The sequence below is a fragment of the Protopterus annectens genome, chromosome 17.part0, assembly GCF_019279795.1.
Source record: "Protopterus annectens isolate FY-2018-M chromosome 17.part0, PAN1.0, whole genome shotgun sequence".
NCBI lineage: Eukaryota > Metazoa > Chordata > Ceratodontiformes > Protopteridae > Protopterus > Protopterus annectens.
Genome location: NC_056751.1, coordinates 622,750,512 through 622,778,341, shown reverse-complemented (window position 1 = coordinate 622,778,341; position 27,830 = coordinate 622,750,512).

Sequence of the window (27,830 nt, the reverse complement as noted above, 5' to 3'; positions counted from 1 at the left end):
AACTGCTTCTGTTTGCTGTGGCATAGACTGGATTCTGCTGGATCTAGCTTTGTTTGTGTAACTTGAGCACTAATCCAGGCATTCTCTAAAGTATTCAATTGTATTTATTACTGCTTGGTAGTAACTTGATTAAAGTTTAGCTGTCATTCTAAGTCTTTTGGATTAAGCACTTGGGCTTCAGACCAGTTGTTTTACATTAGGAAGGTTTGTGGCATGCACTGTGGTGGCAGGACAGGTAGCTTTCATCCTTCTAAGTTGGGAACTGCTGATTGAGAGCCCAGTGTCTGTTATTCTTAAAGTGTATTAGTTCTGGTTTAGGCACTTGGGCTTCAGGCCAGTTATTTTACATTAAGAAGGTTTGTGGTCTGCACTCTTGTGGGAGAAGAGGCTGGACTCTGCCCTTCTGAGCTGGGAATTTCTGGTTAAAGGTTTATAGTGCCTGAATATTTGAACTGTATCTTACGGAAATTGGTACACCTTGTTTGCTGTAGCATAGACTAGATCCAGGCCTGCTGAATATAGCTTTGTTTATATGCTTGTTGTTTGTTTGCTTGTTATTTGCTCACTAGTGATATCTGCTTTGCTTACTGTACTTATTTCCTTGTTACACTAGAAAGAAAGTTACTGTTTGGCGCCTTTGCATTTAAGTTACCTGTAACACATTGCACTTAAGTTACCTGGCACTTGCTCACTAAAGCAATTATATAAGTCAGCACTAAAAATTAAAAGCACTACACCCTCACTCCCCACTGGCCCTGGTTTTCAATTATTAAGGAATTTATTGTAGCATGTCCAAAGGTCAGTTGTCAAGTCCAGCTGGTGAATCTGGGAATCTTGAGGCAATGTTACAACTGCCTCATGTACACAGACAACCCTCTCCTCCTCCCAACAAATTCCAACATATGTGAGAGATGCAACCATATAGCCAAACTGGAGGCTAAGCTCTCTCAACTCAGTACTGGCATAACCAGTCAGGAGGAGAAGGAAACCATACTCACTACAATTCCAGTCTCACATAGACCTACCACGACAGCAAACCAAACACATAATCACACAAAACATACTCGAGGCTCTAAATAAAGATCTGAAGCAGCAGAGACCTCCAAAGCAGACACCCAAGCAGACATATCTCACAAAGCCAGTGTGCCAAACAGTCACAGCCCTTAAGACTAAACAACACACCTGATACACTTGTAATAGGTGACTCCACCAGGCTGAACAAGGAGAGGGTCACGGTGAGCAGCCTGTCGGGTGCTAGGATCCGCCACATAACACAAGCACTCAGGTCACTCCAAGGCAAGTACAAATATGACTCAGTCATTGTCCATGCTGGTGTGAATGACCTGAGGACTACATGAAAAGAGACATAAAGGAGCTCTCTGAGCATGTAGCCCAGGCCGGTATGACCCTGACCTTGAGTAGCATCTTACCCTCACCAAGAATGATGCCACAATATGAAGACAAGATGATCAATTTTAACAATTGGCTTAAGTACTGGTGTCATTCAAAGGGGATCCAATGCCTGTCAGCTTGGGATGATATGCGCTTGCACCTGTCAGATATTGGCAAAGGCTCTTGCTACCCCATAGTGCCATTTTAGGCAAGGCTCAAAAGACAAACCCACCTCCATAGGTATCACAAGGGATAAGAAACTAAGAGTAATGCTGCTCAACGCCAGAAGTCTAAACCTCAAGATGCACGCACGAAACTCTCCTTAGCATGGAGAACATCGATATCTGTGCAGTAACAGAAACCTGGTTCAGGGCTCGAGCACCCCAGCACTACCAGGTTATACCTCATACCATGCCCCCAAAACTTGGAATATTCATCAAAGATACCCACACCTCCAGGTTGGTGGCAAAGCACGTAGCATCAGAGACTATCCATGTGCAACTAACAGTGGGTAAAACTGCCTTCCAGTTTATAGCCTGCTACAGAGCCTTCCTGAGAACACTGGAAAATATGAAGGTCTCTCCAAACACCATTATATTAGCCCAAAGGTTCCTAGAATTTATAAACTCAAATGCTATGGAACAACGACCTGATCATCAGCAACATGGGGACTCTATGCTCCAGACCAGAAGTGTATCCCTCACTGGTAAGATCAGACCATAAACTAATCTCACTGGATATTCACATAAATAAAACCAAGACCCAATCCTCCAAAGGAACAAACTATACAATAGAAGGAGGAAGCTACTAAATGATAAAGCAAAATCCCAAAAAGGCAAGGCATCACTGATCAGTAATAGCAAAATTGTCTAAGGCCAGAAATTGCACAGGACACTAAGGATAATCACAAGGCTTTCTTTAGTTATGTTAGGAACCTGGGTGGTAATTCCCAGATATGCTCAGAATTAGTCCAAAATGACAAAAAATACACAGACATTGCCAACATCCTAGCTGACAGGTTCCCCTGACATCTCAGATGCTCAGGTAAAACACAGCATCAATGGGACCAGATGGTGTATGAACTCAAAGAAGAGCTAAACCCAAACATAAAACTACTGTTCAATCTCAGCCTTACTACAGGATATGTGCCCAAAGAGTGGCGTACAGCAACAGTGGTCCCTCTCCATAAAGGTGGTGCCTCAATGGATCCTGAAAGGATCATCATGGACCTCATAAATAAAGATATTGGGGACCTACAAACACTGGATCCTAAACCTGGTTGATTTCTTTGAAACAGTCACCAAGGCCAGGAAGGTGGTCCACACAGCCTACCTGCTCACCAGCTTAAATATAAACCCCTATGTCACTAGATGGATTGCAAACTGGCTCAAGGACAGAACCCACATGGTTAGAATTGCTGGAGCCATGTCAGACTCCAAACCAGTTACCACAAGCATCCTCCAAAAGGGCCTCATAGAAACAGACAACTGGTGCCAGTGCCATGGCCTCAAGCTAAATGCCAAAAGTGTATAGTCATGGACCTGGGGACCCAAGTTGATAGCAATCTCTCATTTGACAACCACGTGGCCAAAGTGGTTAGAAAAACATTTTATATAGCCCACCTAATCATGAAGGGATTCACATCTATATCATTACTCATCCCTCATCAGGCCCATAATTGAGTACAATGTTTGGGATGTACCTTACCAGACACCTGCAGCAACTGGAAAGACCCCAAAAGTACCTCACCAAGAGGATCCAGCTCTACTCAGTGGCATAACTTGAACCTCAGCACTGAAATAAATAGGACATGCTGGAGGGACAGATTCATAAAAATCCCAGTCCAGGTTAGGCAGAGTCCTCATTGACTCTCTTCAAGAGGAATCTTGATGAGTGGATGGGAGATCTATCACTTCTGTGTCACTGTTAGATACAGGCACAGTATAACACATTCTGGCTAGGCTTATAAATGCCCTAGGGCAGATAGCCTAGTATGAACCTATGAACCTATGAGATCTGAGGTATGTCAGGGGACTAGTGCATTGTGGGTAAGGTCAGAGGTCAAGAATTTCAGTGTTCCACGAGCTGGAAAAAGCAGCCAAGAACCCATTTGTTGAGGAATAAATGAAAATGACAAGATCAGATCAAAATAACCAAAAACCAGACAGGAAGTGCTGTATGCAGAAAATTTATTCACAAAAATTAACGTTGAATATTCCACAAGGCGTTTTCGTCCAGGAGCCTCCCAGACTTCTTCAGACATAATAACAAACATTTCTGAATATATACTTATATACCCTTCCCCTTAATTAGTTAATTAATCAATTAAATCTTTAAAAACGTATTACTTATTTATTAAAAATTCTTAAAAATGAAAAAATAAAATGTATACTGTTATAAAACTCACGCAATTAATATATTTCATGCATATATAATGTTCAAACAGTATCAGATGTGTACATATAAATAAATAAATATGATAAATAAATAATTTGATAATAAATACCTGTTCAACAATTCTAAAGGAAAATATGTTTTGAAAATGTATTATATATACAGAACTAATTCCAAAAAGGACACTTCTATAACTTTGCAGATCTAAGCTTTAACAGAGGTAGAATAGCGTTAGAATCATTGAGCCCTGGTGCTTTATTAGCCTTCAGATTTATCTGCCATAATGTTTCTCTAAATTCCAATTTGGTTTCCCAGGGACCCCTTCTTACTTCCTGTGGAACCATCTCTATTACTGAAAAAAGAAATTGTGCATTACTGCACTCTAATGTATGTTTAAACAAAGCATTTGTACTGTTCTTTTTTCTCACATCATTGAGGTGTTCATAAATTCTGCGTGTCAGTTGTCTTTCAGTTTTGCCTACATAAAAGGCATCGCAGGAACCACATATAACTAAATAAACTAGTACCTTTGAATTACAATTAGAGTAATTTTTGTTATATATGGTTTTATTTCTTGCTTGTAAACATACCTCTTCCCCTTGTAATATGTATTTACATTGATTACAGGCACATTTGTATGTCCCCCTCCTTTTTTGTGTAAATATCTGGGTATTAGCTGCCTAACTGCGGTGGTGGTGCTGCGGTAGTGTTGTCGCCTCACAGTATGATGTTGTCTTGTTCGATTTTCAGCTAGAGCGTCTTCTGTGTGGAGACATGCGTGAATGGGCGTATCTTCGTTGAAGGTTGTGCGTCAGTGCTGGCAACTCGGCACATAAAAATTTACTACCAATTATTAGCGGACCGGAGTTCCGCTGTGGCGACCCCTAACCAGGAAAAGCCGAAAGACACAACAATCTGTGTATTAGCTGCCTGTTCTAATACATTTTTAATATTCTGTCCTTTTTTGAAAACAACCTTTAAAAGTTTGTTCTTAAATACTTCTAAATCTGTGACTTCAGTAAACTTTTTCCACTCTCTTTCAAGGGTTGATTTAACCAAATATGCTGTTCCACTGAAATTGGTCACAAAAGGCTCTACCTTCCTGTCTTCCTGACTTCCAGTCTTCCTGACTTGTTTTTTGTACTGTACATTGTGTATGAGTCAGTGGGCCTGAACCCAACATATTAACTAATTAAGGGGAAGGGTATATAAGTATGTATTCAGAAATGTTTGTTATTATGTCTAAAGAAGTCTGGGAGGCTCCTGGACGAAAACGCCTTGTGGAATATTCAGCGTTAATTTTTGTGAATACATTTTCTGCATACAGCACTTCCTGTCTGGTTTTCGGTTATTTGGTTTTCATTCACCGGGCAGGCTCGTATTTGTTGGAACATTAAGATCAGATCAAAACATACTGACATATTTTTACTTGCAAACATTTACTTGTTGCATATGATCTTCTATATAGTCATTGTCAACAGAACATTATATAGCTGATTCAATTCCTGCCTTCTCTTAAATCTCATTCTTCCTCCAAAACATCATTCTGCATTTACTGTTCCCACAATTCCGATTTTTCTATGTAATTTGCTCCTACCCTTTTCTAAAAATTCCACTTCCAGTTATTTTATCTCTGTTACTATATTCACTACTTCTAATATGGTTGGTTTAGACTTTGACTTCCATTTTCTATTTGGAAGCCACCAGAATTAAACTCAGCAAGGCCTTATTACGTCCAGGCAATTCAGATCCTTTATCACAGCTCAAAAAATAATTTCTTTAATTACACCAATTTTCTCACCCTGGTGATTGGAGCAGATTTCAATGGGCATGTTGGTGAAGGGAACAGAGGAGATGAGGAAGTGACGGGTAGGTATGGTGTTAAACAAAGGAATGCAGAAGGTAAGATGGTAGTGGATTTTGCAAAAAGGATGGGCATGGCTGTGGTGAATATGTATTTTAACAAGAGGGAGGAGCATAGGGTGACATACAAGAATGGAGGAAGATGCACACAGGTGGATTATATCTTATGTAGGAGGGATAGTTTGAAGGAGATTGGAGACTGTAAAGTGGTGACCGGGGAAAGTGTAGTTACGCAGCATAGGATGGTGGTTTGTAAGATGACGGTGATCAAGAAGAGGAGGAGGTGTGTGAGGGCAGCATCAAGGATCAAATGGTGGAAACTTAAAAAGGGTAACTGTGAGGTGGAGTTCAGGGAAGAGTTAAGACAGGCACTGGGTGGCAGCAAAGAGTTACCAAATAGCTGGGTAACTACAGTAGAGCTAGTAAGGGAGACGGCTAGAAAGGTGATTGGTATGATATCTGGACAGAGGAAGGACGACAAGGAGACATGGTGGTGGAATGAGGAAGTACAGGACAATATACAGAAAGAAGTTGGCAAAGAAGAAGTGGGATTGTCAGAGAGATGAAGAAAGTAGACAGGAGTATAAGGAGATGAGGTGCATGGCAAAGAAAGAGGTGGCGAAGGCTAAGGATAAGGCATATGAAGAGTTGTATGAAAGGTTGGACACTAAGGAGGGAGAAAAGGACCTGTACCAATTGGCTAGACAGAGGGACTGAGCTAGTAAAGATGTGCAGCAGGTAAAGGTGATAAAGGATAATGAGGGAAACATACTTACAAGCCAGGAAAGTGTGTTGAGCAGATGGAAAGAGTACTTTAAGGGTTTGATGAATGAAGAGAATGAGAGGGAGAGAAGGTTGGATGATGTGGGGATAGTGAATCATGAAGTGCAATGGATTAGCAAGGAGGAAGTAAGGATAGCTATGAAGAGGATGAAGAATGGAAAGGCTGTTGGTCCAGATGACATACCTGTGGAAGCATGGAGGTGTTTAGGTGAAATGGCAGTGGAGTTTTTAATCAGATTGTTTAATGAAATTTTGGAAAGTGAGAGGATGCCTGAGGAATGGAGAAAAAGTGTTTTGGTACAATTTTTTAAGAATAAGGGTGATGTGCAGAGCTGTAGTAACTACAGAGGGATTAAATTGATTAGTCACAGCATGAAGTTATAGGAAAGAGTAGTGGAAGCTAGGTTAAGAAGGGACGTGATGATTAGTGATCAGCAGTATGGTTTCATGGCGGGAAAGAGCGCTACAGATGCAATGTTTGCTCTGAGAGTGTTGATGGAGAAGTACAGAGAAGGTTAGAAGGAGTTGCATTGTGTTTTTGTAGACTTACAGAAAGCATATGACAGGGTGCCTAGAGAGGAGTTGTGGTATTGTATGAGGAAGTCGGGAGTGTCAGAGAAGTATGTAAGAGTGGTACAGGATATGTACGAGGGTAGTGTGACAGTGGTGAGGTCTGCGGTGGGAGTGACAGATGCGTTTAAGGTGGAGGTAGGATTACATCAAGGATCAGCTCTGAGCCTTTTCTTATTTGCAATGGAGATGGACAGGTTGACAGACGAGATCAGACAGGAGTCCCCATGGACTATGATGTTTGCAGATGACATTGTGATTTGTAGTGGGAGTAGAGAACAGGTGGAGGAGACCCTGGAGAGATGGAGATATGCTCTAGAGAGAAGAGGAATGAAGGTCAGCAGGACTGAGACAGAATATATGTGTGTGAATGAGAGGGAGGATAGAGGAATGGTGAGGATGCAAGCAGTAGAGGTGGTGAAGGTGGATGAGTTTAAATTCTTGGGATCAATAGTTCCGAGTAATGGTGAGTGTGGAAGAGAGGTGAAGAAGAGTGTACAGGCAGGATGGATTGGTTGAGTGTCAGGAGTTTTTTGTGACAGACTAGTACCAGTAAGAGTGAAAGGGAAGATCTATAAGAGGGTAGTGAGACCAGCTATGTTATATGGGTTGGAGACAGTGGCATTGACAAAAAGGGAGGAATTTGAGCTGGATGTGGCAGAGTTAAAGATGTTAAGATTTGCACTGGGTATGACGACGGTGGACAGGATTAGGAATAAGTACATTAGAGGGTCAGCCCAGGTTGGAAGGTTTGGAGACAAAGCCAGAGAGGCAAGATTATGGTGGTTTGGACATGTGCTGAGGAGGGATGCTGAGTATATTGGGAAAAAGATGCTAAGGGTGAAGCTACCAGGTAACAGAAAAAGAGGAAGGCCTAAGATGAGGTTTATGGATGTGGTGAGAGAGGACATGCAGGTGGTTGGTGTGACACAGCAAGATGCAGAGGACAGGAAGAAATGGAAATAGATGACCCGCTGTGGCGACCCCTAACGGGAACAGCCGAAAGAAGATGATGATGACACCAATTTGCTCACCCTGTATTTCTGGCAGAGTAGTCTGCAGGGGATTTTTAAAGTCTGTCAACTCATTACACTCCCCAAAAATATGTTCCTAATTACCTCTTTCTTTCCCAACATGTCTCCAATATTTGCAATCTATCTGAGGAAAAATTCTTAGGAGTCTGCTTGTGGTACAAAAATATCTATGCAAATGCTTCCACGCAAAAATCCTAAATCTTCTATACTTTGTTGCATATCTGGCAGCCATACATAAATGCAACCATTGTTTTTTTGTGAATTGTTCATCCAGTCTCTCTTCCCAGTCCTTTCTAACCTCCTCTGAGTGATTCCTACAGTTATGCAATATTTTATATGCCCTACTAATTTATCCCTTTTTTATCAGCAGCGTCTGTTCTAGATTCAACTAAAAACTCTGCCAGTGCTGGTCTTTCCCTTATGATTCCCCTATTCCTTTCTCTTTGCCTATATTCTGATATCAATCCTTGATAAGGATTGCCTATACTCTGATATCAATCCTTGATAAGGATGGCAGTCTCTAGCCTGCAGTTCAGATGTATTCCTGGCCTCTTCTTATTCGGTTACCTTTGCCTCTCTAATCATTTGCTCCCAATACTTTGGTTCTTTTGCTAGTTTTCTCCATTCAAGTTTGGGATTACCTGTTTTGAAGGGATATTTCAGAGCTACACAGTTAAGGCTCCTATACATAATACAAGCAGAATGCTATAATTGTAAATGGAAAGGGATGATGATGAAACAGGGGTGGGAGCTCAAGAAATAAGGAGAGACTGGGATTTTGGATGCAGGTGCTTAAGGAGAACAACAATGGCCATACAGAATATTACTGTATAATAATATTACTATAATATTAATAATATATTCATAAAGTAACAAAGTGTTCTAAGAACTAAGCCAACAAAGGAATGGAAGAAAGGAGATTCTGCTGAGGGATGAACTGCAATTAGGGGCACAAATAGGCCAAAGTGGTTGGGAATTTACTAAAGAAAACTAGGAATGGTTCCTTATCCTATGTAAAATCTACTGTTTGAAGGAATAAAGTAATTTATTATTTTCACCAGTGTGGGTTTAACATACTTTCCTGATTTGTCAAATACAGCCATCTAGTGTCCATTTACTATAACTATTATATATTAATAAATATATTTATTATATAATTTAATAAATTACTTTATTCCTTCAAGCAATAGATTTTACATAAGACAAGGAATCATTCCTTGTTATTGCGGGTCACATTGCAGGTTCTGTAATGATAGCAAGTTTATTTTATAGGAGGTGATGTTTTTAGTATTTTTGATCGTTACATACTTAAAGTAAATTTGGATATTTTGGCCACATATTTTATACAGAAACACTTTACACACTAATATTTTTTTTTACACAATAAACATATGCTTTTTTATACTGGATAAAAAACATTTTCCGTTGATAGGCAATTTTTGTAATACGAGCAAGAAAGTGATACTTTCAAATGCGATAATTTGTAGTAATTTTGACTGATTAACTGAATAGGGATATTTAAGAGGAATATTGGAAGCTTTATTTTGTCTGAAGAAGTCTCTGGTTGATATGAAAAACTCAGTGATTCGTTAAGCGTTTTATGTATTTATTGTGTTGTGTGCTTCTCTTAGTGATATATTAAAGTTTCTCATTTTACCATTGGTGGTTGAGTGGTTTTGATACCCCTAGACTGTCTATATATATTTTTTAGAATATTGATACAACATCCACGATGGATGTACTAAAACAGGACACAGGAAGGGAAACCATGTTTGTTGGGACCAGAAAGGAGCAATGAAGATCACTCTGGCCTTGCACATTCTTGCTTTCTGTACAACTTTGTTCATTAATGGCAATGGGGGAAGGCATAGAGGAGACCTGGGTGCCAACTGTGGACTTGAGCATTCCTTGGTGATTGTCTCTGCAGAAGGATCAGGTCAAAGTAACTGCTGCACTTTTTGTTTAGGTATGAATCAGAGAGGTCTCAGTGATGAATAATCAAGGTTGTCACTGTTGAATTGAAGGATCATTTGTGAAGCATTAAGATAGTTCTGATCAACTTGTCCACTAGTACATTGGCTGCCCCAAGTATATGTGCTGCTATCAGAAAACAATGAGAAGACATCTCCCATTGCCAAACTCTCATGTCCTCTTGACATAAGGAATAGGAGCATGTTCCTCCCTGTTTGCTGATGTACATACAGACATGTTGTCTGATTGTACCAAAGTCATCCTGGATCAAAGGACATCCTGGAATGCCTGCAATGCTAAGATGACTGCCCTCATCTCCAAGATACTGATGTGAAGGTTGACCTCCTTGTAAAACCAAGTACCTTGGTCAGTCCTGCCTTTGAAATGCCCCCCACCAACCCTAGGAGGGAGGAGCCTATGGTTACTATGCCCGCAAGTGAAGCCATTTGGAATGGATATCCTTCTGTCACTGAAGGATATTTTATTCAGCAGGAGATGTGTTGCCTGCAGATTCGAGTGATGCAAATTTTCATATGCAGCAGATAAATGTTTTGAGAACACTGCACAGCTAGGGCCCACTGAAGTTCTCTCATATAAAATCTGGCTAGTGGAAGCATTACAGTTTTAGAAGCCATTAGACCTGAAAGATGAAGAATCAATCTTGCTGGAGGGGAAGGGTAATGGAGTACTTGTGTAGCTGTGAGTCACAGGGACAGCAATCTGGACTGGGGAAGTTTTGTGATCTGTAGAACTGAGTCCAGGTGACATCCAATAAATTCTATCTGTTGTGTCGAGGTAAAATAACTTTTGAGTAGGTTGACTGTTATCCCTAGATCTTGCATTAGATGGAATAGAAGGTCCAGCTGATTCCACAGCAACTCCCTTGAGGTAGAAGTTAGGAGCCAATCATTAAGTTATGAGAATATTTGGATCCCTATCAGGTGAAGATGTGCTGCTACCACTGCCATTATCTTGGTAAACACCTTGAGGGCTGTAGTGAGCCCAAAAGGTGACTGGCCCCCAGCTGATAAAGGAGGAATCTCCTTTAATACTTCTCTATCTTCACATGATAGTATGCATCTTGGAGATCTACAGAGCACATCCAATCATCCTTCCTCAGTATTATTTTATTTTTATTTATTTTATTTTACTTCTGATAACCGGGAAAGTCCACTGGACACAGGTCCTTTTTCAGTGGAGGCCTGGGGAGAAAAGCTTCAGAAATAATATAACAATTGACGTAAGCTAAGCACAACTGACATAAATTGACACAACAGTGCTATTGAAATAAACTCAGTAAACAAAAGATCTTGCTTATTTTTCCATTTCAATGTAATTATTTTTCGAGCAATAGCTAGAATTAACCAAAGAACAGGTAACTGATGTTTAGGAATTACACTTGGGGTAGGGACACTGAATAATATCAAAGAGCTACTAATTTGACAGTTATCAGACCACAGGGCTTTTGCAAAATGTCTAAAATCATTCCAGTATTGTATGAGAGTTCTACATTCGATGAACATATGAACCCAGCTGGCTTCAAGAATATCACCACACCTCCAGCATTTGCTTTCATTACTCTTGGTTATAAGGTCAATTCTGTGTGGAGTGTAAAAGCTTCTCTGAATAAATCTCCAGGTATATAGTCTCCAATATAAAGATGATGAAATGTTTTTATTGAATTTAATAACTGTTTATTATCGTTAGATAAAGGTTCACCATTAATCTTTATAGAGTAATTCCAAAAAGCTTTGTCAAAAGTAATCAAGTCTTCTGGTACGATTTTATATACAGGTGATATGCTTAATTTATGTTCAATGCTCATTGAACTACATCATATGAATAGTTGTATCAATCTTGGTATAATATCAGTTTCCAGATTTAATGACACACATACTTTATTTTCAACAAACTGTCTTAAAGATTGAATACAGAGCCAATTATCTTGACAGACATTATATCTGGCTAAGAGAAAGTTCATTGGTTGGATGTTCTTATTGTCTATAAACTGGTGCCAAAACTTTAGCTTATTCTCTTTAAGATTCCGCATCTTATTGATATTGAAGGTATCTACGCAATCTGGTGTATAAGCTATGGGAAATATAATGAAAAAGGTGTTCTTTAAACTATAATTATTGTTGATTATATTTTTGAAAATATAAAATATTTGGTTTGTACCATGTGAGAAGTGGCTAAATTTCTTATTATATAAGCAATATTCACGGAGAATCCAAAATATTTTGTTAATTCCAAAAGTTTCCTTAAACTGGGTTTCAGAGTTCTCAGAGGAAGTTATATGTATTTCATGTAGTTGTTTCAGCTAGTGGTGTATATGGATGAAATCCAGTGTAGTATTATGTTAATAATAACAGATTTGGAATATAGTATTATGTTAATAATAACAGATTTGGAATATAGTTCTATGTTGGGAAACCCAACCCCATTACTGTCCTGGGCTCTAACATGCCATTTATTCTTGGTTTCTTTGGGAACCATAGAAAAGTTAGTAATAGGGAATCTATTTGTTTAAAGAATTTCTTAGGAGGATGTAAATTCAGTGATGATTGTATGTAAAATAAAGTTTTGGGCAAAATAATCATTTTTTTAATGTAAGTCTGTCTATCATTTTGTTCCACTTTTTAGTCAAGTCACTGATTATAGCTACCAGTTTAGTGAAGTTAAATTTAATAGTCTCATTCCACTTATTCTTAATACTTATTCCTAGATAATCTATCATCATTTTCACAGTTGAATGTATTGTATTTTTGCAAATTGCTATTTATTTTCTTATTGATCAAAAGTGTTTTGGTTTTATTTTGATTAAAATTGAGCCCTGTGATTTTTCCAAATAGAGTTATGGCATTCATGATATGTTGTAAAGAGCCTTCTATGTCACTGGATGTTAGTAGAATATAGTCAGCAAAAAGCTGAACTTTTGGACAGTATCCCTCATTAACTTGAAATCCTTTGATATTTGGGTTATTTCTAATACATGAAGCAAAAGGTTCCACTGATAAAGCAAAAAATAATGGGGATAGAGGGCAACCTTGTCTAGTTCCATTATGAATTTTTACTGGGGATGATAGACATGAACCAATCTTAACAAATGCATTAGAATCACTATAAATATTTAATAGCAGTTTAGTGAAATCTGAAGTAAAGTTAAATTCTTTAAAGATTTTTTTTGTAAGTATGACCAACTAAGGGAATCAAATGCATTATCAATATCCAGACTAATAATAGTTAATTGTTTCTTGGTTTTGTTTGCAATGTCTATTAGAGATAGTAGCTTAATAATATTGTTGTGCACTTTTCTATGTAAGATAAAGCTAGTTTGATCAAAGTGTATTAGATTGGGTAATATATTCTTTAGTCTTTTGGCCAGGATAGACATGAACATTTTATAATCAATATTTAACAATGATATGGGTCTATAGGATGCACATAGTTGGGGGTCCTTGCCTTGTTTCAGAATGGGGGAAATTATTGAGTACTTCCACGAGGGAGGGAAAATTAAGTCTTGTTTAACCATGGAGAATGTGTTTAATAACTTTATTGTGTGCTCTGGAAGAATTTTATATGTTTCTGGGATTATCCCATCTAACCCTGGGGCTTTATTATCCTTCAGAGTTTTAACTTGTTCTTTCACTTCTGCTAAGGTTATTTGTTTATTTATGGTACTATTTTGCTGTTTTGATAGTTGAGTCTTTATATTTTCTTGTAGAAATTTATCTATTACATCGTCTAACTCTAGTGGTGATTGCATGTCATTGATTGACCGATAATGATTTCTAAAGGATTCTAATATACCTCCTAAATCAGTTGTTCTTTTTACTGTGTTATTATTCTTGTATTTAACTTCATTAATGTGATTTTGTTTACTAATTTGTTTGGATCTGATAGCTAGTTTATGTAAATGTCTGGGGTTTACTGAATAGGACTGTAGTTTAATCTTTTCTAAGTTTATAGCAACCTTATGATTCAATATTTCTAAATATTTGTGGTTTAGCTTAGAAATTTCAGTAAGTACTGCTTTATCATTTGATTTTAAATTTAGTTTCAACTTATCTATTTTGGCTTGTCAGATTGGCCCATTCCTTTCTCCTTTGAAAATAGCAAGCTTTAACTCCACTAAAGAAGTGAACTTTTAATGCATCCCAGAGTATGATATCTGTTACTTCATCATTATTGTTGTTTTTCATAAATGCATTTATTTCTTTTAATAATCACTCCTTAAAACCTTTTAACTTAGTAACATAGGCTGGGATTCTTTGAAAAATTATCATATCATCTTTTTTCACAGTAAGCTGAACAAAACGGCATGGTGGTCAGATAGTGGACATAACTGTATTGCAACATCACTTATTTTAGAGTAAAGAGTGTTAGACACAAAAATCTTATCAATATTAGTTTGTGTGTCGAATCGGAAAGAATATTGAGTGTATTGAAGTGAATTTTGAACTCTTAAATTATGTATGTCTCTAAAATTCATTGAGGCTATAAAACTGTTTACCTTTTTAGCTTGTGTCGTTAGTTTAACCTTATTATTTTTAGAGGTGTCTTCATCTGATAACAAGCAATTGAAATCTCCCGCCAGAATTTTTCCCTTTGCATGTAAAGTAATGAGATCCAAGTATTTCTTCACATATTTAGTTCCTAGACCAGGAATCCAATATGAGTTTACCAGTGTGAAGCATTTCTTATTAACTTCTAGCACTACTAAGCTTAACATTCTGTCTATATCTGAAAAGGTGTTTAAAATTTTAGGTAGTGTATAAGTATTATTCCATAGTATAAGAGTACCTCTCCTTTTGGCTCTAAAGCAGGAATCCGTGAGAAAAAAACATTAAATGATGTTGTGTTGTTGTTGTGTCTTTTGGCTTTTCCCGGTTAGGGGTCGCCACAGAACTCCGGTCCACTAATGATTGGCAGTAGATTTTTACATACCGACTTGCCAGCCCTGATGCACAACCTTCAACGAAGGTACGCCCATTCACACATGTCTCCACAGAGAAGACACTCTAGCTGAGAATCGAACAGGACAACGTCTTACTGTGAGGCGACAACGCTACTGCAGCACCTAAAACCATTAAATGATAATTTTTGCAAATCCTTCTCCAGCAAGTGGGTTTCCTGCAAGAAGATTATCTGAGCTCTGTGCATTTTAATGAATTTAATTAAACCACTTCTTTTGACATTATTTAAGCCATTAATATTTAATGATATGCATTTATATATCATAATTTGTTAAAGTTATATTTAGAGCATCAATAATACCTTCCAAGTATAATGACTTGAAGTAATTCATGAAGTTATGTATCATGGATGAGTCAAAAATCTTTAGAAACAAATTCTGAAACCAATAACTAAGAAAACATGGAACCTAGAGTTTCAGGTTTAGTTAATAAATTTCTCACAACACCAGCTCTTCAGCTCGAACAGACCTCACTGCACAAATATAGGATAAAACAACAGCCAGTTCACCAAAACAATTTATTCTCTATAGAATCTTAGCTCCCTTTTACAACAAAGCCTTCAAGGAAACACACACATTACACTCTTCATTTATTATTTACACACATTATTAACATTATATGCAATTAAGAGTTCATTAAACAGTTAAGAATCCAATTAAAAAACAATAGTGTGTTTATATCACACTCTTCCAGCAACAGTCAATATTCAACCCTTTTGGCATTAATGTTTGATATTTTAAAATGAAAGTTAATTCTTTCTTTAAAAGTAAGTTCTTTATTTTTTCCACTAGCTTTTTCATCTCTAAATCTGTTGTAAAAAAACCCACCCTAAAACTAGTAACAGAGTTATTTATGGTACAAAGTGTTGTGTTGAGCCAAAGGGCTCTCTAACTTGTTGTTCTTGATGTCTCTCAGATGCTCCATAATTCTCACTTTAAACATTCTTTTCGTCTGTCCTATATAAAATTTTGTGCATCCACATTTTATAATATAAATGACTTGTTCAGTGACACAACTAAAAGAACCTGTAGATTTGAAGCTTATTCCATTTATGTAGGGAAAAACACTATCTACATGAACACAAATTTTACATTTCCCACAAGGTGTGGTGCCTATATTTCTTATTGTTCTACCTACATCTTGAATGGGTAATTCAAATGTAGTATGTACTACTATGTCTCTTATGTTCCTCCCTCTTCGATAAAAACACATTTTTTTTGTGTTCATCTCACTTAATTCTTTAAAATTTTGTAGGAATCTCCAAAAATATGATATACATCTCTTAATATCATCACTACAGATATTATATGTAGACACCAGAAAAATATTGTCCGTATCTCTATATTCTTTACTGTGCATCATATCACTTTTCTTTTTTGCCTGAAATCTGTTATTATATCTTTTACAAAATATTTCATCCCTACTTTTCTTTACCACTTGCATATTATATTTTCTATTCCTAAACATTTCTGTGGTATCATTAACTTCCTTTAGGAATTCTTCTTCATTATTACATATTCTGGAGATCCTTAATAATTCACTATGTGGTATAGCTTCTATTACATGATTCGGATGGCAACTAGTGCCCATCAAGAATTGATTAATACAATTAAATTTTCTATGTATTCCAGTGGCTATATGCTCTCCTATAAGCCCCTTTAGATTAATATCTAGAAAAGAGACATTATCTCCACACTGTATTCCATCAAATTTAATATTAAACCTATTCTTTTGTATATCTTGTATAAAATTTTCACTATCATTTTTACCTCCTTTACACAAAAAAATCAAGTCATCTATAAACCTAAAATAGTGTATTACACATTTTTTTACAAAAGAATGTGTATAAATACACTCAGATTCCATTTGCCCCATAAAAATGTTAGCATACATGGGTGCAAATGCTGCACCCATGGCTGTACCTTGTATTTGGTGATAGGTTCTGTTATTGAAGTTAAAATATTTGTTTTCCAAACAGAATTTAACTAATTCCAACACATAATGTGTTAATGGATAATCTCCCATTGATTTAAGTAATGCCTCTATACCATGTATATTTTTGATATTCGTATATAAACTACTAACATCCAATGTTAGCCAATACATGTCTTCACACCAAACAATATTTTTTATTTTATTCAAAAAATCAAAAGAATCTTTTATGTATGATGGCAGTTTAATAGCTTCCTTTAGTAACACTTGATGTAAAATCAGCCCTAAATTGTGTAAAAAATAATTTCTTGCTGAAACAATCTGTCTCCCCGGGGGATTATTCATATCCTTATGTAATTTTGGTAAACAGTAAAATTGTGCAGGACTACATTCTGTTATATTCAGCTTATAATCTACATCATTTTCACTCCAGTAGCCTAGTCTTAAGCCTTTATTGATTAATTCTAAATAATTTTCTTTAGCTATTGTAACTTCTGTCACAGAACTCTCACAATAAACTGATGTATCCGCTAATAAATTCATACACATTTTAAAATATTGCATGTAGTGCATAATAACAATTTTATTGCCTTTATCTGAAGGCTTTACTATCAATTCATTCTGTTTGGAAAATTTCATTAACTCAATCCATTCTTTTTTTGTTAAATTAAAATTCACATTCGAAATATTTACACTATTAATAATTTCATCAATTTCAAAACCTATCATAGTAGAAAAACTCTTTATGCCTTCATGGACAAAAGGTGGCATAAACTTCTTATTCATTTTTATCTTTGATGTATCTATTGTGCAATAAGCATTAAGTTCACTGACACATGAAGAAAACGAGTCATCCATAGAATCCTGACTGAATTCCAATATATTGCTATCTAAACTATTAATTTCAAACTGTTTATACTCAATGTTCTTATCTATAATATAATTGAAATAATACCATGAATGTAATTTGCGTATAAATTTAAAAATATCAATTTTACATTCAAATTTTTTCGGCAAAACTGTCGGAACAAACTTTAAACCATGATTCAATACTGTATAAATTTCTTCATTGATAAAACAACCAGATAAATTCACCACTTTATCATAAATATTCGAATTAGTACCATTTAGTCCTTTTGTTTTCGCGCCATGGGCGAAACGGCCCTCCCCTGTATGTCTCTTGTTCAGTATATGTTCTCTTAATAAATTAACTAAACCACCCTTTAACACCATCTCACACAACAAAAACATACATAAATAGCTTCTGCTTTAAATGTAGTATATACAAACAGTAAAGCATTTCTAAAGTAACTCAAACAAATATGAACATAAAAAGCCCATAAGGCAATCACAGTGGATTTGTAGGTAATATTGTGTAAACCACTACTAAGTACTGGAAAATAAGGAGTCAGTTTCACCAATTAACCTAGTTGCTTTATTGGCATAAGCTTCTAATACCTATATATTTTATACCTGTATTACAGTCTCTTGTGTTTATAGCTACAGCAATACAGTAGTTATACCAGTTTACTTATTTCCCCTTCCCTTTTTATACCCTTATATGTTCAGTTAGACTGGTAGTCATGAATGGAAAGAAGAAAGGGAGGAATAAAAAAGATAATGTACATATGTATGTATGTATGTGTGTGTGTGTGTGCGCACGTGTGTATACATGTATACATATATATATATATATATATATATATATATATATATATATATATATATATATGGATTCACATCCCATAAGACTGAAAACAGGATACATATACTGACTGAAGACAACACAAAGCAAATTATATTCCACCAAATATAAGCAGGGGCTGTGCCCCCCACACACCCCCTGCTACACACACACACACACACACACACACATATATATATATATATATATATATATATATATATATATATATATATATATACTCCAAGATTGCACTTCACTACACTAAAGTGCAATCTCGGAGTTGATATATTTAATTAGCAGGGGGTGTGGGGGTGCCCATACTTGGTGAAAATGCTATCCTTTGTCTTGTATGTGTTTTTGTGTGCCATTTTTTGTATTCTGTATATTTTCGGTCTTTTGGGATTCAGGCTTGTGAGTTTTCAGGCTTATGAAATTTTAGGCTTTTAGTCTCCCAGGTTATGCAATTGTGATCATTCAGGCTTCTGAAGTGAATATATATATATATATATATATATATATATATATATATATATATATATATATATATATATATTTTAATTCTCCTAGGTTTTAAAAAGGACTTATTTTCCTTAAGTTAAATAAAATCTATTTCTCAACTGGTCATACATATAAGAAACAGACAACTTTTTGGCAACACAGAAGGAAACCCAGTGTTTTATTTCTAACACAAGAAATAACTTTTAATACACCAAGAATAAACGTTTAAAGTAAAATAATGAACCAGAAAAAGTTCAAAAACAACAAATCAAGGCAAGTGCAAAAAAATGCCAAAAACATAAACATGATTATGGATGACGTGTCCTCGTGTAAACAAACCAAGTCAATCTCAAAAACCAAAAGAGGACACCACAACATGGCTGAAAGATGATAAAATGTTTAATAGACAAGTGCTTTCATGCCACTGTTGGCGCTTCTTCAGTTCATTAAAACCACAAGTGAATAAAAGCATTTAAATACACTAAAACATATGCAAAGTTGCAAAGTAACTAATAGTTTCATTTATGCAACACATGTGACTTAAGGTGAGGTTTTAAATGGACAGCTTTGTTGATCCCATACCTTATATTATCTTGCAATAATATTATCCATCTAAATTCAGAGCATTCAGTTTTATTCCTTAGATCACCCATTCTCAAATCATCATGTAACAACTGTATAACCATAAAGCCAAAAGAATGTGCAGAACCACAAGCATTAACATGTAGGAGGAATCACATACTACATAGGAAGAGTATGCATCCCAACTATGTTTATCGTAACATAATGAGAAAGCAAGAGATGAGGGTGTTGAGGTTGAATTATAAGGACACTGACTTTCAGGAAGGCCTCTCTGAGTTTAAGGATCTAGAGTCCGGGGGCTATTCCAGTTCTGAGATGAAGGAATGTCTGAGTCCCAAATTTTGACAGGAAAAGTAGAGCTAAACCTTATCTTTCTAGTAGATTGAATGTTTCTATTGATGCTTCCAACAGAATTACGTTACAAAATTTGGGGGTTCCACTCTCATATTCATCCGACATTAATGTGATTTGTGAAGTCTTTAGGAAAAACTGGTCCATTTTAACAGCTGATAATAAGATCAAGGATATAGTGGGATTTAAACCAAGATTTTGCTTCAGGAATAAGAAATGCATGAAGCGTATATTGTGTTATAAGAATCATACATATAAATCTACTAAGGGTCAGATTACTCAGGATATTGGCATGTCTTAGTAAATCCTGTAATTTTTGTTCATATATTGATAGTACTAATTTATTTATACATCCCAGTACAGGAGGAGAGTTAGTTTTGGTTTATATGCTGACTGTTCTTTGGAAAACACTTGAAATTTTCTTCTTTTTCAGAGGAAGGAGGTCTGCTGGACAGTCTGTTGCCATGGCTGCTTGCTCCAAATACCCGAGGTGCTTACTCTCAAGAACAATTTTTACAGAATTCAGCGTACTCCGTATGGTCTTAGGAATACAGAAATGACAAATCTGAAAGGACCTTACTTTGTGCTGCTCACCCAAACAAAAACACACAGGAAGTATGGGGGTCCATGTAAGGGATCTGTCTACCCCAAGAACATTAACCCTTCCTGACTGGCAGACCTAAGCAATTTTTTATATAACTTTTCCAAAAAAACAGAAGGGCCCATAATGAGGATACTTATCCACCTCAAACTGTTGATGAAGCTGACTGTCGATACTCATGCTGCTATGCTAATGAGAACTTTGCATACATATACAACTGGCAAAAAACTTGATTTTTGGTGCGCCCATACATCCCTCTTATATTAGCATGCAAGCTCAAGCTAAGTTAAGCTAAGGGCAGGTGTACAGTTCTTAACAAAGGAGGTTAAAGCTTTGTAGACTTGCCAGACATCAATTATAACTGGCAGAATATGTCCCATATAGTTGTAACTACTACAACAGTGATTTAAAGAACATATACCGTGACTGTCATGAGACCTTAGACTTTCAGGTACAATGTTTCTTCTGAAACTTCTGTAGCTCAAAGTAACTGGGCACTGTTCTGTAGAGTATTTGCTCTGTTTTGCAGGAGACTTAATAAGCTGATTCTGAAATCCAAGGTGGCAAGCTATGAATGTTTGTGCCTATGACAGCTTAAACTAGGACTCTGCTGTGTTTGCTGAAATTAACAAGGAGTGGAACAGCAGTAGCAAAGGATTTCTTGATTGTATGAAAGACTCCCTTGTATTAGATGCCTGAAGCAGTTAGGAAAAACCCTGCTCCTCTCAGCCTGAGACAGGCTGATAGCTGACATGCAGTTGAACATTTTAGGGGCTGTGGTGAGACCAAAAGGAAGGGTCCTGAACTGGCAGAAGTTGGTTTCCTCACTAAAGTGCAGGAATCTGCTTGACACTAATACTATCTTTATGTACAGGCAGGCACCTTGGAGATCCAAGAAGCGCATCTAGACTCATAGATTCATAAGTAAACACAAAGCTATCAGTCTGCAGACTATCACAAGTCTAGCCGATAACTAGAGGTCAAAAGCAAACCTTCTACCTTTTATTTGTGAAGTAAAGACCTTACCCCTTATGCCAAAACCTTCCCCCTCCCTCCTTTCCATAAGCACAGAAAGATTTGCTGCACCTTGACCACTTGGAAAATTTTTTTTGATAAATGCCATGGGATCTTTTGCATCGACCTGAGCTACCACCAACTCAAGCACATGGAACCTTGGTTTAATCTCATCAGAAGGATGACAGTCAGGAGTGCAGCACCCCTCTAATGTTGCTCTGTAGTATTAGCAATCCAATCACCTGGTGTGGGACTAGAACTCATAGCCTCTTGGTGGTGGAAGACCAGAAGGCTACGTGTTGGCCACTGATACTGCATTTGGGAAGTTTAGACCAAAGGGGAGAAAGAGGGCTCAAGGCTGGATACCACTGTATTAAACAGGCTTTATGTTCCCCTGGTGTGAAAAGGATGGGACTAAAACCCCACACTGAGATTTGTGGCTGGGTGGTGCCATCTCCACAGTTGGCTCCTTTAAGGAATTCTACAAAGCTAAAAAGTGGTTCTGCACGGACTCTTATCTCTTGGCTGTCGACATTACGGGGCCTTGCAATGGGAGTGTCAAAGCATCTAAATGAAAATGACACCAAACAGGGTCAAGTTCCAATGGGATGTATACGACTCAGACCATGGAGCTTGACAGCGATGTCAAAGAAGGCTTCTGCATAGAGACCCTGAACGGCGATGTAGCTGACACCGATGATGGCATAAATGAAAGTACAGTTTGGTACCTACCATAAATGTAGATGTCCGATAGGTATGCATCTGCAGTCATAACATATGGGTTGTCCTGCCTCAGGCAGCCCTTCGGTCGGCCGGATTCCAAAGTCTGGGTCTGGCCTTGGCTGATGTCGCACTTCACCCGACGTCATAGCTCCTGGGGTATAAAGGCATCAGCCAACGCCATTTTCCTCAGTGTTTCTTGCCCCAGATGCCAGGTGCCCTCTAGGAAGGCTAAATTTGTATAAAAGTAGAAAATTCCAAACAGTAGAAATCAAAAAGTATATATACATATATACATACAAACAAATACACCATAATAGGTTCCCCCAGCTAGCTAAGAGAGGGGTAAGTACCCTAGGAATACCACAGAGGGGAAGGAGGGTGGGTAATCCTGACTGCAGATGCATACCTATCGGACATCTACATTTATGGTAGGTACAAAACTGTACTATGTCCTTCAAGGATGCATCTGCAGTCATAACATATGGGTAGAATACCATAGCCAAACTGGGGGAGGAGGCACTAGGATAATGATGGTGTAGTTAAGATCCCTTGTAAAACTGCAGTTGCAAAACCTGCTCGATCTGGAGTATAAAGGAAGATTGTAATGCTTGGCAAATGTATGCATGGAGCTCCAAGTAGCAGCTTCTAAAATGTCTTTGGTAGCCACTCCTCGTAGGAAAGCTGTAGTGGTGGCTGTAGCTCTTGTGGAGTGAGGCCTGATATTTTCAGGAGTTGTCTTTCCATGAAATGAGTAGCAGAATCAAATGCAATTTCCTATCCATTTTGAGATTGTCTATTTTGAAATTGCTTTTCCTTGCACTCCTGTTGCATATGCTACCAGAAGCTGGTCAGTTTTTCTGCTGGCCTTAGTTCTGTCCAGATAGTAGCACAGTTGTCTGTGTACATCCAAGGTGTGTAGTAGTTTTTCCCCCGTTCTGTGGGTTAGGGAAGAATGTAGGTAAATGAATAGCTTGGTTCAAGGATACCCTGGATACCACCTTTGGCATAAAAGTAGGATTGGTTCTCAGAGACACTCTATCCTGGTGAAAGATAAGGAAAGGCTGCACTGCCATTAATGCCTGTAACTTGGATACCCTTCTTGCTGAAGTGATTGCTAGCAGGAAGGCAGTTTTCCAAGATAAGAACTGTAAGTCTGCTGTTGCTGCTGGTTCAAAAGGGAAGTGTTAATTTTTCTAGCACAAAATTGAGATCCCATGCAGGCAGAGGTGGTTTCCTTGGAGGTTTTACATTTCTGATCCCTCTCAAAAATTGTCTGAGGTGAGGATGAGAGAAGACAGGAGGATCCATGTTGTACTCTGCTGAAATTGCTGATGCATGAATCTTAATGGAAGAATAGGACAGGCCATTGTGGAACAGTTCTGCTAAGTATTCTAGGATGTGTGCTAGGTTTGCCAGTGTGACATTTGTTCCCTTTGCTGCACTCCAAATGAGGAATCTCTTCCATATGGCTGAATATGTTTTCCTTGTGGAGGGTCTGCGAGCCTCCAGGGTAATGTCCTTAACCCTCTGAGATAAAACAGGTTGGTTTTGTTTTATGCAATTTTCCAAGCAGTTAGCTGCAGCGTTTTTAAGTTTGGATGCAGGGTCTTGTAGTTGTTCTGCGTTAGAAGTAAAGGACATAGAGGCCATGAGTTCGTCCGAGACATGCTTCTCAGTAGCGGGTACCAATGCTGCCTTGGCCAGTCTGGAGCTATCAGAATTACCTTTGGCTGTTCCTCTCTGATCTTCAGTAGAACTTTGTACATCAATGGGAGAGGTGGAAAGGCATATACTGTCAGGGCCTTCCAGCTGAAAGAAAGGGAGTCCACCCTCCAGGCTTGTGGGTGGTATACTCTTGAGCAGAATTTCTTCAGTTGGTGGTTGAGTGGGGAGGTGAACAGGTCTATCTCTGGCATTCCCCATTTCTTTGTTATGGTTTTGAAGATGTCTGGATGCAGCATCCATTCGTGAGCATCCGTGGTAGTTCTGCTTAAGCTGTCTGCTAGTGAATTCTCTTTTCCTGGTATGAATCTGGCCTGCAGTTGGATGTTGAGATTCAGGCCTAAGTTCCACAGGTCCATTGCCATCCGGCATAGAGGGTATGAATGTGTGCCTCCCTGTTTGTTGATGTACCACATGACTGTGGTATTGTCCGTCCTTATCAGCAGATGTCTTGCTGGAGGAATGATTTGAATGCCTCGATTGCATGCTTCACTGCCAGCATCTCCTTTAGATTTATGTGTAGATTCAGCTGGTCTTGGGACCATAGGCCTTGGATACACTTGTCTTCCATGTGTGACCCCCAGCCTAGGTCTGAGGCGTCCGTGGTGATGGTCTGCCTTGGATGTGGTTTGTGGAAAGGCAATCCTCTGTTGATCTGGCAGGCCTGAGCCCACCACAGGAATTCTTTTTTCAGGCATGGAATGATTGGTATCAGGGCTTCTAGACTGTGTCTGTGTTGAGACCATACATTCCTTAGGTACCACTGTAATTTTCTCATATGCAGCCTGGCATGTGGGATCAAGATTATGCAGGATGCCATGTAACCCAGGGCCTGCAGGACTTTCCTTGCAGTAAGCTGAGTTTGTCTTGTTAAAGCCATGAAGTAGACTGGTAGTTGCTTTTGTTTTTCTTCTGTGAGAAAAGCCATCTGAGTTATTGTGTCCAGTTCTGCACCCAAAATGTTATCCTTTGGGATGGCACTAGTCTTGACTTTTGTATGTTGACTGTGTATCCCAAGGCTTGCAGCAGTTGTATGACATAGGCCAAATCCTTTATTATTTTTGTCTTGTTGTCCGCTTGTATTAGGCAGTCGTCCAGGTATGGGTAGATTTGAATTCCCTGAAGCCTGCAATGTGCAATTACTGATGCCAGGCATTTCGTGAATACTCTGGGCAGTAGATAAGCCAAAGGGCAATGCTGAGAATTGATAATGCTCTGATCCTGCAAGAAATCTGAGGTGTCTTCTGCAATCTGGTCGTATAGGGACGTGCAGGTATGCCTCCTTGAGATCTAGAGTCACCAGCCAAGACTCCTTGCCCAACATGGGAAGAAGTTGCTGTAGGGTCAGCATCTTGAATTTTGGAACAATGAGATATGTGTTCAGTGCGGACAAGTCGAGAATAGGCCTCCATTGATTTTCTTTTCTTGGTACAAGGAATAGTCTGGAGTAAAATCCGTGGCCTTGTTCCATAGATGGTACCTTTTCTATTGCTCTCATCCTTAGTAAGCTGATGATTTGTTTTAGAGCCTCTGATTTCTGGCTTGGTGGAAGGTTTGGCATTCCTCTCTTTTTTTGGTAGAGTGTGGAAGTGAAACCTGTAGCCTTTGTCTATTGTTTGCAAAGTCCATTTGTCTCCTGTAATGCAATGCCAGTTTTCTGAAAATAAAGCTAGCTTTCCCAAGGGTGCTTCCAGTTGTTCCTGGTAGGCGGAATCAGAGCCAAGTCATTGTGTCTGTCCTGTGGAAGTGGTTGCAGTCGCAGCTGTGGCGGCACTTCTCTGGTTGGCAGGTTGCCACTGACGACCCCTGTAGGCACCCTTGATTGACCTCTGCCTCTTGGGCGTCTATTTCTGCCTCTCTGTGCTCTGGAGGTGTCTGGAAAGGACCAATTCTTTGAAGGCCAATTTCTGCTGAACCTCGGAGGTTGGACCTGCAGAAAATCCTTGACTGTTTGGACAGATTTTGCTTTTTCTTCCACTTTCTTTAGAACCTCCTGTGCAGGGGAGCCAAATAAACTTTGTTTCTCCATAGGGGCATCTAGGAGTTTAGACTTAACATGGTCTGGCAAGGATTGTTCTTTTAGCCAGGCATGCCTTCGAATCACTGCTCCAGTCATAGCTGATCTAAATGAAGCCTCCAGTGCATCATAGCCACATTTTAAGAAATGATTACTGACCTGCTGAGAGTCGTGTACCAAATCCTGAAGGGACTTACAGTCTAAAGATTCAGGAGAGGACAGCTTTTTATTCAGCTGATCTAACAAAAATTCCTGGTACTGTATCATGTGAAATTGACAGTTTAAAGCCCTGGCAGAAAGAGTAGCAGATGTATAAACCTTTTTACCCCATCTCTCTAATGCTCTTGATTCTCTTTCAGAGGGTAGGGGGTTTTTGGCAGAGGCAGCTGCAACACCTTTAGGGCCCTGAGAAATGGTTTCTGGGTCTGCAGCATGAGCCTTATACAAGTGGAAGTGAGAATCCGGGACCCTGTAGTATCTGTCAGGTTTGACAGGGGCCGGGGGAAGAGAATCAGGGGCAGTACTGGCATCATTGTATGCATCATCAACTGATAGTACAGGTGGTATGGCTAAAGGCCTATGCTGTGGTAAGTGTAAAAAAGTCCTTAGCCTTTTCCTAGAATCAGAAAAATCCTGACCCTGCCATTGGAAGTGTTCCCTCATTGAGTGTAGAGTTTCTCCAAATGAAAATTCTTCTGGAGGGGAGGCAGAAGGAATGGAGTCTTCTGCATCAGAATCCTCATAAGGTGAGTATGGTCCTTCCTGATGGTCAGATAAATCTGAACCATCCGAGGAATAGTCAGAGGAGAGAGGTTCAGGGGTTCAGTCCTAGGCCTCTTTTCAGGAGGGGGTTGTGAGGCCCTGTCTGGGTGAGGTTGGGATCCCCTGATCAGAGAAATAAGGTCCTCAGCAAGGCTGAGAATCTGAGAACTTGAGGTAGGTCTGTGAGAGGGAGCTTTTGTAGGTAAGGCCTTGGAAAGTTTAGCTGCTTTAGCCCTGGAGAAGGCCTTGATAAACATAGAAGCAGGGGGTCTAGCTGCCCCACGTGCAGGAGTAGAGATGTCCAACGGAATGGTGCCGGACAAATCTTGTGTGCCTGCTTCTTCAGTAGGAATTTCTGTAGCCGACTCAGCCGGGGCCTGTGTGGCCTCGGTTGTCAGAGGCATGCTTTCTGCCGAAGGGAGAACCGAGGTCTCGGTTTCAGCCGAAACCGAGACACTCGCGGTAGGCCTAACCGTGGTTTCAGCCGAAACCGCGGGCCGTGTCGGTCCTTTTCCTTGCGTTTTTAGCTAAATGTGTAGTCGGAGTCTCCGGCGGCATTTTATATGCAAAAGCGAGCCAAAAACTCTTCAGCAAACTCCGACCGACGTCTAAGTGTCTGTCGGTTGAAGGAAGCACAGGCTAAACAAGCTGATACGTCGTGATCTGGGCCTAAGCAAGGAAGGCAGTAAGAGTGGAAATCCTTATGAGGTATCTGTTTCCCACAAGTTAAACAATTATTTACTTTGTCTGACATCGGCTGAGGCAAGAAAAGAGTCCCCAACGGGGTACTTAGCTTTTTTAGAAGTCTTCGGTAGCTGAAATCTCTGGATCTGACCGACCGGCACTTGCGAACAGCTTCTGCTTCGGGCACCGCGCGGCAAGAAAGACTGCTGAAAATGGCGTTGGCTGATGCCTTTATACCCCAGGAGCTATGACGTCGGGTGAAGTGCGACATCAG